The sequence below is a fragment of the Pelodiscus sinensis genome, chromosome 1, assembly GCF_052426305.1.
Source record: "Pelodiscus sinensis isolate ZL-2025 chromosome 1, ASM5242630v1, whole genome shotgun sequence".
Lineage (NCBI taxonomy): Eukaryota > Metazoa > Chordata > Testudines > Trionychidae > Pelodiscus > Pelodiscus sinensis.
Window position 1 is genome coordinate 40148723 of NC_143052.1, and position 16254 is coordinate 40164976.

The window sequence follows — 16254 nt, forward strand, 5'->3', positions numbered from 1 at the left end:
ATGCGACTGAGCTGAAGAAAGAGGTCTGTGACAGAATTGGGGTAGGAGGGATTACTGAAATAAAGTGAGAAGTAGTAGAGGGAAGCCAGAGCAGATGACTGCTCCTGTGTATGAAGCCTGGAGTAAGGGGAAGGATTGGGTTCCCTATTTGCAATAATGAACCTTGTCATGGGAGGGAAAGGGAAAACATATCTTCATGCTATAGTCTATGCCCCTCAGTCCAGGAGTCTATTGGTTAAGTGGTTGGAGTGTAGGTAGTGGTCAAACCTTTAATTACGAAGCGTTGACCAAAAAAGGGGAAAAATGCAGAATTCTTCCCTTCTCAGTCATCCCTCAGATTGGTTTTCAGCCAACTGTACTGGGCAGGAAGTAGGAAACTTAGGAAGTGTCATTATTACATGCTTATGCTGGCCCATTATTCAGCACTGCTTCTAGAAGTTCCTTGCTTTCCTCCAGTTTGAGAACCCATAAACTAGTACAGGGTTTCAGGACAAAGCACCAGAGGCATCCCCAATGATTGTGTTTCAGTATCTTCTTCCCCCTCAGCAAGACTCACACTAGGCTGGCTTATGGCACTTCTGTTAATTGTTTTTCAGGGAGGATGGAGGGGGACTGTAAGAAGAGGCTACCCATTTGTGCTCTAGAGTTTAAACTTGCATTTCAAACATGTTTCTTACTCTACTCTCTAGTCCTTTGTGTAGCACTGATAATCTGCAAAATGTGTGTCACATAGAGATTGATGCAGTGAGACCTTTCACCCCTGATTTGGAGTGTGAGGTGATAGATACAAATGGGGGTTTTGAAGGAGACCCTGCTACAATTACTCCTTATGGTGAGATGATATTGTGATGAATATTTTTTCTGAAGGGCGAGAATAAAGGACACACACATCAATTATTTAATCAACTGAGTGATTGCTGATTTCCCCTCATGGTTAGATATATTATTTGTAACCAGATCTAATCCACTGCATGGTACTTGGATCTCTTCTCATTTCATAAAAGAGTAAAAAATAAATGAAATATATTAATTAAATTTTCATTAAAAATGTCGATGCTGGAAAATAGAATGCTTTTCATAAAATACTTGTTCAAAATGTGACTCACCTCTAATCATTTAGTCCAGATAACACTGTGCAAGTAAAATTGTAGGTTAAGCTTATGACGCATTTGATTAGGCTGACTATACTTTTGCTTCAGATACACAAGGGCTATGTCTACACTGCAGGATTCTTGTGCAAGTACTGTTTTGCGCAAGAATTCTTGCACAAAAAGTCTTGCGCAGGAGCATGTCCACATTGCCATGTGCTTTTGCACAAGAGATGTGCTTTTGTGGAAGAGCATCCATGGCAGTGTGGATGCTCTCTTGCATAAGAAAGCTCTGATGGCCATTTTAGCCTGTTACCTGTCTACACTGCCTTCTTGAGCAAGCAAAATGCAGGACAATGTAGCACTTTAAAGACTAACAAGATGGTTTATTAGATGATGAGCTTTCGTGGGCCAGACCCACTTCCTCAGATCAAATAGTGGAAGAAAGTAGTCACAACCATATATACCAAAGGATACAATTTAAAAAAATGAACAAATATGAAAAGGACAAATCACATTGCAGAACAGAAGGAGGATGCGGGGGGGTGGGAAGGGGGAGGAAGGAAGGTAAGTGTCTGTGAATTGCTGATATTAAAGGTAGGGAGAGTGGGATGTTTGTGAGTTAATGGTATTACAGGTGATAATTGGGGAAACTGTCTTGATAATGGGTGAGAAAGTTCAAAGACTTGTTAAGTCCTTGTCGGTAAGTGTCGAATTTTAACATGAATGACAGTTCAGAGGATTCCCTTTCAAGTGCAGATGTAAAAGGTCTTTGTAGCAGAATGCAGGTGGCTAAGTCATTTAGAGAGTGTCCTTTCTGGTTAAAGTGGCAAGAAACTGTTTTCTCTTTGTGATCTTGTCTAATATCTGTTTTGTGGGCATTAATCCTTTGGCGAAGTGTCTGAGATGTTTGTCCAATGTACATAGCAGACGGACACTTTCGGCACATGATAGCGTCTCTTGTGCAAGAGGGCTTATTCCTCATGGGGAGAGGAATAACTCTTATGCAAGAAGCCCTCTGTTCCGACGCTTTACTGTAAATTTATTTGCACAAGAACATGCACGCAGTGTAGATGCTCTGCAAGTTTTTGCACAGGAACAGCCATTCTTGCGCAAGAAGCCTGCAGTGTAGATGTAGCCTATATGGATTAGAAGTTTGCATATTTCTATGTATTAAAAGATCTTTCAGACATTTCAAAAGAACTCTCTCAACCCATTTAAGGGAGGAAACCTTTCAAATGGGTACAAAATTGCCAGGTTTTTTTTTAAGGATCCTTGGTCTCCCTTTTTGGGTTTGAGTGGATGACTGACTTGGAGCTATTTCTGTTAGCATGTTAATGAAGACTTTGCCCAAGGGGCTTTCTTTGTTTCCTAGCTAAATATAATTTTGAATGCTAAAGTGCATTGAAAAAATATAAATCTAATATACTGCAGTAGTAGACAGAGTTCATATCAAACAGCAACATATCAACCTTCAGCCATAAAATGTTAAGATGACAGATGAAGTAATAGTTAAGAATTGTTAATGTTTCCACCACTGAAGAGTTCCTGCTGTAGAGTCTGTCTTTAATTACACTATTGGTGATTACCATTTTTAGACAACAGTTAAGCAACAAAACACAATAAGGCAAGAATCATTAGCCCTAATACCAACCACAAGACTGAGTGGCTTTTAAATGTCCTTGGTGAATTTGTCAGACGAAAAAATACCCGTATTGCAGCAATTTATTACAATTGGCCATTGATTGTTTTGTATTTAAAGCAAAGTTTAAGTACAAAACAATCAGCTTAATGAATTTGCGAGATTGTTACAAATGAGAGTAATCAAAGTGTTTTGTGGCTACAGAGCATACTCGAACAGGGAACAATTTTGTGGCCCTGAGCTGAGTCTTGCCTCATTATGGGCCTGCTCCTGCTCTCACCAAGTCCAAGGTAAAACAAGGTAGTGAAAGATCAGACCACTGAGGGAAGGGGGCCACGCTTGTGTAGACACATTTTTAAATTAACAGTAAATGTCAAGAATGACAATGAATACGTGAAGTGTGTGTCCCATGACTGGAATAAAGAAGGATTAAGATAGGATTGTATTCATGCTAGCCCTTCAGTAGTAATAGTACATAGCTCTCTTATAGCATTCTTCATCCATAGATCTCAAAGAGATCTGCAGAGGAGATAAGGCATCTCCATTTTTCAGATGAGGAATTGAAGCACAGAGAGAGAAAATGATTTGCCCAAGGTCACCCAGCAGCTAGTCAGTAACAGAGCCGGGAATGGAGAGCAAGTCTTGCGTACCAGTCCTGTGCCCTACTGGGCTAGATACCTTCTTTGTGTGTAGAAATTACACAGGAGAAACAATATAATTTGTTTGAAGAAAATAAGTTTAATTTGATACATGGCTCTCCCTTTCTCTTGAAGATCAGACAAGAATTAAGGGGGAGGATACTTTATCTAGACCCTTCTATCTGGCTAGAAATAGATTTTAAAATGTTATCCCTGAGCAGGAGACCCCCAAGGGAGAAAAAAGTTAGTCTAAAAATTATTTGCCTTCTTTGTAGAGACTGTGGAGGCTGGGAATGGGCCTAAGTGAGGTTTGGAGATGATTATTCTCTTAAGAAAGGGGATTTTGAGCTTTACAAGTAAGGCTGTGAAGGTCACTGGCTCTATAGTTTTAAGGAATAAGTGAGACTTGTTCACCTGAAGGCAAGAAAGAGCCATTTGTTTTACAAGAGAGACAAGTGGATGAGGTAACCTGCCCTAAATTCTGACTGACTGAGGGACAATCTCCACTCATCAATTTATGTGCTTCCCACAACCAACTCTCCATAAAACTTCTTATGAGTGATGTATCTAAACATTTTATTAAAATATATAAACTGTATTGTTAAATTTATGTTCCTAAATTTGGGATGCTGATTGTGTACTATATGTATCATGACTTTTTAAGCAAAACTTTGGTCTGTAGATAATCCAAACATGACTCCCAAATGTACAGAATCCCCTTTTCTTTAACCTGTATACTATGCAAATATTTTTAACATTGGCTTTACAAACTTTTCAATTTGTTCTTTGATTGGAGCAGTTTCTGCTGGTGAGAGAAGTTTTCAAGCTTACACAGAGCTCTTCATATTTCAAGGGGACTATTTCAGTGGCCTGTTAACACCTCTACAGTCATAGAGTGAAATAAGGAAGGGAAAAAATTGGGGGAAAGTGAATGGTGTGTGTGTGTGTGGGGGGGGGGGGAGTTGGGGGGGTATTAGTGGTCACAAAGTGTTGTGATAAACCATAAATCTAGTGTCTCTATTCAGTTCATGATTTGAGGTATCTAGCAAATACTTTTGTTTTGCAAGTAATTTGGGGCCATAGGAAGACTAGTTTTTTGCTGTAGCTTCTGGTCAGTCTGGACTAGTCAGTTACAACTGGGGTCAGTCTGTACACTTATAAAAAAAAATCAAAGATTTTTTCTCTTTCAATAGCTAATCCTAATGCTCTTAGATGAAATGATTAAATATTGGCTTTAGACACAAATATTATAAAGTTGTATTTGGGTGAATGTAAAAGAAACAAGAGATCATATAAAAAGAGGGTATGTTTACATTGTACTATTTTCTGGAAAAACTGACATTTTTCCAGAAAAACTATACTTGCATCCACACTGCTATTGTGTTCTTTCAACAGAAAGTCGAAAGAATGGAGGGGTTTTTCCAACGGTGGTAAACCTCTTTCTACGAGGAAGAAGCCTTTTTCCAAAAAACCTTTTTAGAAAAAAGGCGTGTGTGGATGCAGAAGAGGGAGTTCCTTGGAAAGAAGAGGCCTCCAGGAAGTAACATAGGTGCTCATCACAATTTAAATCCAAGATAGCATCCAATCAGTGTGGACACTATCTTTCAAAAAAACACATCACTTTTTCATTGCATTTTTGCTGTGTGGACACTCTTTTGAAATAAGCTTTTTTGGAAGATCTCTTCCAGAAAAGCTTCTTCCAAAAGAAGCTTGCAGTCTAGATATAGCCTAGAGAAAAGGACAATGCCAGTTGGCTTATGCCAATGTGGTGACCTCTGCTCCCTGGTAGATGTCTTCTAGTGGTCTCATGATGACACTCAGGCTACGTCTAGACTGCAAGCTTCTTTCGGAAAAAGCTTTTTCGAATGAGATCTTCCAGAAAACCTTTTTTCAAAAAGGAGCATCTACACTGAAAAAGCGCAACAAAAAAGTGATATGCTTTTTCGAAAAATAGCATCCACATTGATTGGATGCTATTTTACATTTCAGTTGTGATTACTGTGGACAGAGTGGCTACCAGGGCACCTATGCCTTTTCTTGGAAGCCTCTTCTTTCGAAAAAATACTCTCTTCCATGTCCAAGCATGCTTTGTTCCAAAAAAGCTTTTTGGAAAAAGGCTTCTTTCTCGTAGAAACTGAGCGGGTTTACCACTGTCGGAAAAACCCCTCTAGTTTCCAGACATACAGATGCCTCAGCACTAATTAAAAAAAATTAGGAGTCCTGTGGCAGCTTAAAGGCTAAGGTTTTGTCTACACTACATCAAAACCTGCCTTTTGGCAACAACACTGTCAGAGAATATACACTACAATGGGATTTTTGTCAGAAAAAATGAATGCTCAGTTTTCGTGACAAAAGACTTCAACCCCTAGGAGAGACTTCCCCCCCTCCCCCGTATTGTTTAATTAAAACAGAGTTCATGTTTTGTAAAACCAAACAGGTGTGTTTATTCGGAGGTCAGGGAAAGGGAGAAGGTAGGGGTTGTGTTGGGGAAGGGATAGAGCAGGAAGGCAGAGGTCCCTGTTGTGGAGGCCCTGGGCAGAGTTACTGGGGTCCTTGAGAGAACCTCTCCCTCATGGCCTCCGGGATGCGCACCCCAGCCTGATGGGCCTGGCAGATGACAAGCTGTCCGGGGCTGCTCAAATGCATGGCCTTCGCAGCTGGCATCTACCCCCCCATCCCGGGAGGAAGGCCTCCCGCTTCCACTCCACAACACTGTGGAAGATGCAACATGCTGCCACCACCTCAGAGATGTTGTGCTCCTCTATGTCCAGGAGGGTAAGGAGGCAGCGGAAACATGCTTTGAGGTAGCCAAAGGCACATTCCACCTGGATCCTGGCTCGGTTCAGGTGGGCATTAAAAAGGTCCTACTGGGATCCAGGTGGCTGGTGTATGGCTTCATGAGCCATGGCAGGAGGGGGTATGCCGCATCCCCCACTATGCACAGAGACATGTACACATCCCTGACAGCAAAGTCCCAGCAGGGGAAAAATGTGCTTTCATCCAGCTTGCAGTACAGGCTTGAGTTTCAGAATACTCAGGCATCATATGCCCTGACCAACTACCCTACAAAAATGTCCGTAAATTGTCCCTGATGGTCAACAAGGGCCTGCAGGACAACGGAAAAGTAGCCCTTTTGGTTTATATATTGGGCCGCTTGATGGTCCGGTGCTCGGATGGGGATGTGTGTCCCATCAAAGGCTCCCCTGCAGCTGGGGAACCCCAAGGCAGCAAATCTGGCCAGGGTCACATCCAAGTCTCTGAGACGGACGACCCACCACAGCAGGGGGGAGGTGATGGCCCTCACCACCTGCACAAGGAGACAAAGAAACACACAACACAGAGAATGAGAAAGGGGGTGCCTGAGCCTGCTCCCCTACTTTCCCCACCCAAAACACCCCAAGAGCACCCGCTATGAGGTGCCCCCCCAGCAGCAGGGCTGTGTGAGGGCAAGATGGCACAAGCCCCCAGGGATGGGGCTTCTCCCCCACTCCACTCCCTACAGCCCCCAACTTCTCTTTCCCGAGGTTCTGCCTTATGCAACCCCCCCCCCCCCCCTAGGGACTGCAGCCCCAGAGTGCCTTTCGTGACAGTGGACTTCCCACGCTGAACTGGTTGCCCACCGACCAGTAGCTGACCAGGGCGGCGAGCTTCCATATGGCAATTGTGACCCGCTTTTCCAGGGGGATGGTGGGCCACAGGTGGGTGTCACGTCTTCGGAGGGCAGAGGCAAGCCAGGCACATAGCTCCAAAAAGTGGCCTTTCACATGCAGAAGTTTTGGAGCCACTGCTGGTCGTCCCACTGCTCCATGACCAGCAGGTCCCACCAGTCCAAACTGGTGTCAAGCCTCCAAAAACACATCTCCATTGTGGGGTGTGGTTGCTAGAATGGAGCAGCCACAGCCAGGGAGAGTGTCTCCAGAATGATGTTGGGGTCCAAATCCTGCAGGACCAGGAAGGCAGCCAACACAAAGTACTGCAAAAACTTCAGCATGGCCGTGTGGGGCCATTGCATGCCCAGGGGCAGCTCCGGCTCCATGGCACCAAGAGAAAAGCTGTGGCATCCAAAAAAGCCAGGCAACCACAGCATGCACTGCAAGAGCTTTGCTGTCCCTCGAAGAGGTAGCAGGCATGCAGCAGAAGCAGAGAAACGGCTGTCCCAGGGCGTCCCTTTAAGCATATGTCTCTGCAAGTCTCCGGCAGCAGCACTCGGAAGCAACTGGTGACCTAAAGCTCTGGCTGAAGTGGTTCTGGGTGGCCTTTTATGAGAGAAAGCATCCAATGAGTCTGGACATTCTCTTTCACAAAAGCACATCACTTTTTCGATGCATGTTCTTGTGCAAGAAGTATTTTTGGAAGATCTCTTCTGAAAAAAGTTTCTTGCGCAAAAAGCCTGCAGTCTAGACGTAGCCGAAGAGATTGTGTACACTTAAAACATTCCGATCACACAACTAAAGTGATTTATTGAACACGCTAGCTATGCCAATGAGAGGGACTCTTCTGTCTGAATAGGTATTCTTCCTCCCTGTTAGGTGGTAGTTAGGTTGACAGGAAAATTCTCCCATTGACCTAGTGCTGTGTCTAGACTTGGATTAGTTTGATTTAACTGTGTCACTCAGGGATGTGGATTTTTCACACTCCTCAGCAATGTAGATGTACAGACCTAATTTCCTATTGTAGACCAGATCTGAGAGATTCACACCTGAATACAGTTGTGATCTAAAGTGACTGAGATGTGTACTGTTTAACTAAAAATCACATTCAGTATTTTATTGCATTAAGTGGAATCTGAATTCCTGAGTGTGAATGATACCTGAAGTTACAATTCTACTGCTTGTGTGAAAATCCACAAAGACACAGTGGTTTTGTATCTGTGTTAGTCCAAGGATATTAGAGAGACAAGGTGAGTGAGGTAATATCTCTTATTGGACCAGCTTTGGTTGGTGAGCGAGACAAGCTTTTGAGCTTACAGTAAGTTGCTCCAATAAAAGATATTACCTCGCCCACCTAAGCCATGAAAAGTGATGTTTGGTTTTGCAGTGTAGTGCATCGAACTGTACTTGACAGATTTATGTTAGATTTCTTGCCATTGAATAGGCAGTAATAAAAGTAGAACCTAGTTTATTTCACACTGAGATAAGTACACTTTCCATTTTGAAAGAACATGGCATTTTGTGCACTTAGTGTAGCAAACAATCTTCTGATAAATTCTACTATATACATGACTTACAGGAATGCAAGGCTTGAATATTAGGTAGCTTCATGCCCTTACAGGCCAAATCATACCCCTAATCTCAGTGGGAAGTAAGCCACACTCAGGCCATATTCTAAGTGGCAGCTGGAACCACTGAGGAACAGTGACTCGGGGTAGCATTTGCTGGGAGGGTCAAGTGTCCAGTGCATGTTAGCTGAGTGCATGTTAGCTGAGGAAACCAGTAAGGGCAGCAATGTACAGTGTCAGTGACTTTCTTTTGGGCAGGGACTGGAATACTGCCCATGTGATGCCATTTAAAAGAGAAGATTAGACTCTACATGTAAGAAAAAAGTCACATGCCATTATGCTCTGATTTATAAATGGTTGTGCCTAGCCTCAAAGATGGCTGCATTTTAATGGGGAGTGAAACACTCTCTCTAGTTTTATACCATTTTGTGATGGGCTCAGGGGTGAGCAATCAATATGTCAACATGATTTGTTTTTTTCACTACCATAAAAACAAAGTGGGAAACTTTTGCAGAGCTACGGAAGTTGTTTTAGACACAGAGAAGTTATTAAACTGGCATACTAAAACTACATTGGCACCCTCCTAGAGGAAGTTGGACTGAACTGTGAAATAGGTATAATATGTACTTAACAAGGGCTGGATTCTTTTACTGAACAGCACCCTATGCTAGAGGAGTTCTCAACCTTTTACTTTCTGGGTCCCCTGCATTGTGCTATAAAAATTCCATGGTCTATCTGTGTCATAACAACTGTTTTCCTGCATATGCAGTAGATTAAAAGGCACGGCTGGCATTGGGGGTAGCAAGCTGAACAACTGCGCAGGGCCCTAAACCAAAGGGTGAGGGCCACAGATCAAAGTTGTTCAGGCTTTGGCTTCAAGTCCAGGAGGCAGTGCTCAGGCTTTGGCTTTCCTGCTCTGGGCTGTAGGGAATCTAACATTGGCCTAGTCTCTAGATTATTTTAGTAGCCCCCCTGAAACTTGCTCATGGTCCCCCAGAGGGCCATAGACTCGAGGTTGAGAACCTCTGCAATACAACTTTATTTCAATAGGACTTCTGCAGAGGAAGGCGGTATTTAAAAGAAACAAGAGCATCAAAATCTGGCTCTTATTTATTCTTATTTTAACATCGATAATTACTAATGAAATTACAGTGCAGTGTTCTGGCTTATGTTGGGAAGAGTTGGCTGGTTTGACACTCCCATTTTCTGTGAAGAACAGGTTTGATCCATAAACACACACTTTTTTCTGGAAAGAACAGATTTGATCAATAAACGTTGAGTCTTTCACTCGAATTCATACGATCCCACTGTATTCTACCTCTGGAGGGGTCATTCCTTCAGATTTCAACCATATGGAGAGGCATATGTTTAAAATCCTCACTTCTGTAGCAAGAAAATGCATCAAGTTCTGTCACAGTTCTCAAGACAGAAAGTCTGACTCTAGTGATGCACATTTAAAACAAAAAGCAAAACCCAGGGATTCTGGCATGGATATATTCCAGTATACATCAGCATTTGAATCCTGTGATTAGGGCACTTGCCTGGGATGTGCGAGACCCAGGTTTGAATCCCTGTTGTGCAGTTTGGATAGAAATTCAGATCTCCTCTGTCTCAAATGTGTATCCTATATTCCAGGCTTGTCTTATAAGCTAGTCTAAGATGGTTGCTGTATATAGTATACCTACACTATATGTGCTTCAATGACAATGCTATAGTGTAGACACTTTCTAGTGCAAAAGAAGGGGCTTTCCATCAATGTGGGAAATCCACCATCTTGAGAGGGGGTAGCTAGGTAGATGGTAAAATTCTTCTGTCCACCTAGCAGTGTCTATACCAGTCTGTCTATACAGCAGCATTATTTCAGATTAACTGATATTATTCCAAAATCACAAAGAGCGTGTCTACACTACAAGCCATTATTTCCAAATAATGGTGAGCTGGAGGACCTCTTACTCTTAGTAACCATCAGTTTATGAGTAAGGGAAGTCGAAGAAAGAGTGTTCTTCCTTCGACTTCCTGCTGTATAGACAACGCCAAAAGCCAAGTTAAGCTATTTCAACTTAAAATATGCAATTGATGTAGCTTAATTTGACTCTAACTCTGCTGTGTAGATGTACCCCCCAGGGATTAGTTCAGTTTAACTATGTCTCACAGAGTGCGAATTTTTCACACTCCTGAGCAAAGTAATTAAGTTGACCTATATTTTAGATATAGACCAGGCCTTGGTTGCTCCTGTTGCAATTTTCCCAGCTACTAGAGTTATTTGAACGGCTCAACAAGCATGTGTACAAAGGGATCCAATGGATATAGTACACTTAGATTTTTAAGAAAGCCTTTGACAAAGTCCCTCACCAAAGGCTCTTAAGCAAAGTAAGCTGTTATGGGATAAGAGGGAAGGTCTTCTCATGGATCAGTAACTGATTAAAAGACTGCAAATAAAAGGTAGGAATAAAAGACTAGTTTTCAGAATGAAGAGGAGTAAACAGTGGTGTCCCCTCACTAGTCTGTACTATGATCATTAATTGAAAAAAAGGGATAAACAGTGTGATGGCAAAATTAGCAGGGGATGTAAAACTACTCAAAATAATGAGTTCCAAAACAGACTACAAAGAGTTACAAAGGGATCTCACAAGTGGACAACAAAATGGCAAATGATATTTAATGCTGATAAATGCATAGTTATGCACATTAGAAAATATAATTCCATCTATACATATAAAACGATGGAGTCTAAATTAGCTGTTAACACTCAAGACAGACTTTGGAATAATTGCAGACAGATATCTGAAAACATCTGTTTAATGTGCAGTAGCAGTCAAAAATGCTAACAGAATTTTGGGAATAGTAGCAAAAGAAGAGCTAATGAGGCAGAAAGTATTATATTTCCTCTATATAAATCCATGGTACGCCCACATCTTGAATATTGTGTGCAGAGCGGGTTGCTCCATCTAAAAAACCACATGTACTGGAATTAGAAAATGCACAGAAAAGGGGAAAATGCTTAGCGCATTCTAAGCATAGAACAGCTTCTATATGAGGAGAGATTAATAAGACTTGGACTTTTTAGTTTGGAAAAGAGATAATGGTAGAGATTTAAAAATCAAGACGGGTGTGAAGAAAGAAAATAGGTATTATTTACTGATTCACATAATGCAAGAACTAGGGGTCTCCAAATGAAATTAATAGGCAGCAGGTTTAAAACAAACAAAAAGTAATTTCTTCACACAATGCACAGTCAACCTGTCAAACTCCTTGCCAGGAGATGTTGTGAAGCTCACTATAAAAGGGTTCAAAAAAGAACTAGATAGATTCATGGAGGATAGAGCCATCAATAACTATTAGCCAGGATGGACAAGGGTCATGTTCCCCGTCTATTTGCCAGAAATTGGGCAAGAGTGACAGAGAATGGATTATTTGATGGTAACCTGTTCTCAGGGGCGGCCTGTGACTATAGGCCGACTCGGCTGTTGCCTAGGGCACTGCCTTCAATGGAGCGCCCGATGATGACGTCACTCCATTGACGGCCATGCAGGCGGGGGCGCCAATCGCGCTAAATGCCAACAACCACTGGATATACCAGTCTAATATCAACCCTAGAACTTTCCCTTGCAACAAACCCCGTTGCCAGCATTGTCCACATATTCACTCTGCTGATACCATTATTGGACCTAACCAATTGAGTTAAAAGATCAAGAATACATATTCCTGCTCATCCAGAAATATAATTTATGCTATCATGTGCTGACCGTGTCTGTCTGCTATGGACATTGGACAAAAGTCTGACACTTCGTCAAAGAATCAATGCACACAAAACAGATATTAGACAGGATCACAAAGAAAAAACAGTTTCTTGCCATTTCAACCAGAAAGGGTATTGTCTCAAGGACTTAACTACCTGCATCTTGCTTCAAAGATATTTTAGCACCAGACTTGAAAGAGAATCCTCTGAACTGTCATTCGTGCTTAAATTTGACACTTTACACCTAGGTCTTAACAAGGATGCTAATTACCTTACCCATTACAAAGATAGCTTCCCCAATTATCACCTCTAATATCATTAGCTCACAAACATTTACCTCCCTCCCTCATCGCCCATCTGTTCTGAAATTTGATTTGTCCTTTTCATATGTGTTCATTTATTTGATTGTATCCTTTGATATATATGGTCGTGCCAATTTTCTTCCACAGTTTGATCTGAGGAAGTGGGTCTGGCCCATGAAAACTCATCACTTAATAAACCATCTTGTTAGTCTTTAAATTGCTACATAGTCCTGTTTTTTGTTTCTTCTTCCAGTGATTGCTCGTGTGCATTCCAAATTAGGTATGCACACGCTGCTTGCACTGTTGCTGGGAAGATTTTCATTAGCTGGATACTGTCTGTTGGCAGGGGAGACCCTTAGAGTGGCATCGGTATGGCTAGGTATATAGCACCCTGCTGACCGCCCCCTCCCTCAGTTCCTTCTTATCGTCAGTGACAGTTGTTGGAGCTAGCATCTCTTGCCTCAGGCAAGCATGCTTTCCCTAGTTGCTTCATAATTAATTTTCTAAAGTGTTAAGTGGTTGTTAAGTCCGCAGTGAAGACTCTGTTTCTGGTATGCCCCAGATCCCAAGTGGGGTAGTCTCAGCTCCCTGGCTTCAAACAGTAGACAATATATGAAGTTTATGCCCGTGGGTGATACGTATGACTCCGGACTAAAGTGTTGGGAATGCCCCACTTAGCAGACAAGTGTAAGATCTATAGGGCCATTACCTCAAGAACTAGAGGAGACAGAGAGCTATGCCTCCAGAATCTGTTAATGGAAGCATCTTTGGATCCCCATCCTGTGCCACAGGCTATGGGACTGGAATTGGTGGCCTCAGTGCGCAGTGCACCTTGGTCATTGCGGAATGTGCTGGATCTGCAGAAGAAATCAGACAAGGCACCCTGATATCGCCATTCACTGAAGGTCAGCTCTCGGCACTGATCCCATTCTCTTATGCAGAAAAAGAAACAGAGGCAGGAAAGGGGCTGGTCCTCTATTTCAAAAGCTAAAAAGCATAAAGAGTCATGTCCTAAGCTGCAGCACCCTTCGAAGCAACCTGGCCATATGGTGCCATTGACTCCGGCACCTCTGCCAGTCCCATCAAGTCTGGTGCAAGCAGATTCCCCATCCTGGGAGAGCCACATGGGAGATCTGGACATGCCATCCACTCCTGAAATGTATGAAGCTGCCCGCATGACCTGATGGAGCTGATATCTGGACAGTCAGTGCCCCCCATGAGTCTCCAGGGGTTCCACTGTCACTATCGCTGGTACCAGGCCCAGTACAGTCAAGGGACAAGCCTCTAATGCAGTGGTCCCCAACGCAGTGCCCGTGGGTGCCATGGCACCTGCTGGGGTATTTATGTGCGCCTGCAAAATGATCCGGGACGGCCCCTTCCCCGGGCATGTGGCACATATGAGGTGCTGGCCCTGGGTGCACGGCACACGCACGGTGCTGGCCCCGGGGGTGTGGCACATGGGTGGCCCCTGCTCCAGGCACGTGGCACATGCACGGTGCCATCCCCGGGTGTGTGGAGCATGGGCAGCCCCGGCCCCGGGCATGCGGCGCATGGGCGGCCCTGCCCCCAGATGCCTGGCGCGTGAGCGGCTCCACCCTCGGATGCCTGGCCACCCTGAAAGGTTGGGGACCACTGCTCTAATGTTAAGAAGGTCCCTTTCACCTCTGAACTATTCACTGAGATGGAACCATTCATCTCGGCTCTGATCTGGTGAGGACTCCTGTACCAGGCACATGTCCCTCTCTAAGATATTTGCTGACTGGCCACATAGTCTTCAGTACTCCAGTTTGCATCTCACTACACCACTCAACATCCCTGGATATGATGGAAACAACTTCAAGCCAGGGACTGTGGCAGGATGCTAGGGAGGATGCCATATTTGGAAGGACAGTATTGCAGACTGGTGATCTCCGACCCCTCTACTAGACAGCTGCTTGGGAATCACCTAATTTGGAATGCACATGAACAATCACTCAAAAAATCTTCCTGGAAACTTTGCATGCACAGATCTAATTTGGAATGGACTTGAGCAACATCTCGAAGAACACCAGTTATGAAAGGTACCCCTCTTTTCCCTGTCTGTCCTTACCTGGCAGTGGGGGAGTTGAACTGGGACTTCTCACAGCCTGGATGAGTTCAACTGGCCTAAACATTATAAGGGCAAGGGGGCTGGAACAATTTTTATAGTGTGAGTGCTGAGAGCCATTGAACCAAATTGTAAACCCTGGATATGATGGAAACAACTTCAAGCCAGGGACTGTGGCAGCATCCCCAGTCCTAGCACCTAGGTATAGGGGCGACATCTGTTCCAACTAGGGATGTTAAAAGTTCATTAAATAGGTAACTGTGTAACCAGGGACAGACGACCATTTTGCGGGGCCCGGGACAGCACAATTTCACAGGGCCCCTCTTTGCCACGGCGCATGCGTGGGGCTTCTTGAAGCGCGGGGCCCAGGGCGGCCACCCCGCTCGCCCTGCCCTATATCCGCCCCTGTGTGTAACTGCTGAAAATCTCACACTGTGGGCTCTGCAGTATAAAACTTAAATAAGCTTTATACTGAAGAGCCCACACTGAAGCCTCCCTGGAAGCAGGGTCACCAGGATCCATGCACAGAGCTGACTAAGTGGGCGGGGCTGGTTAATCACCTGTGAAGCTGTGCTGCCCTGCAGTTTAGAAGGAACCCAAGATTTCACTGCCCTGCCACAGTGAAGCTGTCTCTTAAGAAGCTGGCTGAGTGTAATTGACATCATTAACTGATAAGATGATGCTTATCAGTTAAACCATTAGTCTGTTACACTCTAACATCCGTAGTTCCAACACCTATGTCTTTGTGGATTTGGGCCAGAATATCAATGAGGTCAGAAATTGGCTTGACCTGTATTAGACACAGATAACTCACACACAGATTACAGCTTATTGTCAGGCAAAATGGACATTGATTGCAATGGAAATTTTGAACATGTAATGACAAGATTGGTGGGTTTAGGCCAGGATGTTCTCAATTTTTTTTGTTGAGCCCCCCCCCCCCTTCGAAAATATTCCAGGCTGTGACAACCCCCAAAGGGATGACACCCCCCATACCATGCCACCCCTTGCTTTGGTGTGATTGCTTCTGGTGCCATCAGAGTGGGACTCTCGCTCAGCAGCCATTGCTTTCCAGTTGCCCTAGTTTGGAGTGCAGCATTGCCACCAATAGATGCACAGAAGTAAGGGTGGCAATACTTCAAGCCCCCTACAATAGCATTTATTATCCTCTTTGAGGTCAGGACCCCCAGTCTGAGAAATGCTAGTTTAGCCTGCCAGATTTCTAACATTACATCACTTAAAGAAGCAAGGCAATCACCCTGATTTTCTCATTGTTAGTGGATGTGGGTGACTCCCTGTAAGTGCCACTGCATGGGGGGGAGGAGGAGAGAGAGTGCAAGAGAGCTATACAGCCTTAGCTGAAAGGCAGCTGGTTTTATAGCTTGAAGTGTAGACTAAAGGCTCATGCACTGAGGTCCCACGTTCGGTTCTGGTTAGTTAGCAAGGGTATGTCTACGCTACCACCCTCGTTCGAACTAGGGTGGTAATGTAGGCAACCGGAGTTGAAAATGAAGCCTGGGATTTGAATTTCCCGGGCTTCA